This window comes from Octopus bimaculoides, chromosome 24, assembly GCF_001194135.2.
Source record: "Octopus bimaculoides isolate UCB-OBI-ISO-001 chromosome 24, ASM119413v2, whole genome shotgun sequence".
In the NCBI taxonomy this organism is placed as follows: Eukaryota; Metazoa; Mollusca; class Cephalopoda; order Octopoda; family Octopodidae; genus Octopus; species Octopus bimaculoides.
The window spans coordinates 34,055,674-34,057,536 of NC_069004.1; positions in this window are offsets into that span (position 1 = coordinate 34,055,674).

A 1,863-nucleotide genomic window follows, 5' to 3' on the forward strand; every position below is an offset into this window, starting at 1 on the left:
ATATGTATATATATATATATTCAGACACATATATCCATGCACACATGCCTGTATATGTGTACACGCATACCTACACACTTATGTAGATATAGAAACGTTTATGCATACGCACAAGCATATATATATATATATATATATATATATTTATAAATATGGATATATGTGTGTATGTGCATGTATGCATATATATGTGAGTGTTTGTATATTGGTAAATTAATATATTTATGAAATATGTGTATGTATGTTTGAATATACATATATGCGCATGTTATTGTTGTTATTATTATTATTAATATTATCATTATTATTATTATTAACAACATTATGTTAGTTATCATCATCACCATCGTCATCGTCATCGTCCTCGTCATCATCATCATCATTATCGTCATTACTTTTACATTAAATTCCATCAAGACGATATTAAAATCTTTATACTCAGTGCTCTAATTTCTGAAATATGTCTGTCTAGTATATTATTATTATTATTAATATTATTGTTATTGTTGTTGTTGTTGTTGTCATTATTATTATTATTATTATTATTATTATTATTATTATTATTATTATTATTATTATTATTATTATTATCATTATTAATAATATTACCTAAAATTTCATACGAATGATATCTAGCTCCGCATCCCTGGCGCTTTAATGTCTGACAAATGTGTCTGATCGGCAAAAGAAAAATATTACGTAATACCATTTCTGCCTAAATACCTACTACACATTATAAACAGTTCGTCTAAAGGAGGTGACAACGTTTGGAACAAATGCCTGAAAGAATGCAAGACTGCTCAGTAAAATGGTGATTCCATTTAAGTCAACATATTTGATGCGTATATGTGATCAATTGTAATATTTCTGATGCCAAATCTGTTGAATGTTTAGTTTATATGTTCATTATTGAAATTTGTATCTAGAATATATCCAGAGCCATCATCAATTATTTGGTTTAAAACAACAGCTTTCAAGACCTTGGAAAATGAATAGTTGTTTGGTAAGGAGCTTGCTTCCACGTTCAGTCTCACGTTTGTGCATCATACCTAAATGAATTCATTATATACTTTTATTTATAAATAACGTATTCATATACATGTTGACGTTTTTATTTTAACCGATGACACAGCTTTAAGAGTTCATGACGAAATTATGAAACATATGTGAAATCTTAGCTTTTTTGTCAATTTACTCAAAACAGCTCTAGATATTTGTTTTAACTAACACAGACGTACACACACACACACATGCACACACACAAGCATATACATATATATCCGCCTATATTTATATATTTATGTATATATGTGTGTACATGTATATCGGCATACATATAATATATATATATACATGCACCATGTATATATATATATATATATATATATATATATATATATATATATATATATATATATATATATATGTCTATATTTATGCGTGTATATATATATATATATATATATATATATATACACACACACTCAAACACATGCATGCATCTATGTAATGTATATATTTATTGCACATATAGATGTATTCTCTATATTACCGTTTAAATGCATATGCCTAACACATATATGTGTGTTCATCTATATATGTGTGTGTGTTTGTATGTATGTGCGTGTATAAATATCTATATGTATATATATATATATATGCATATACACACAAACACAGATATAGATAAGGAATACAAATGTATATATATAAGTATTCATGCATACATATGTATATACATACGTACATACATATTGATATATATATATGTGTGTATATATATAAGTGTATATATAGATATATAAACATATAAATATAGACATGTATATATATATATATATATATATATATATATATATATAT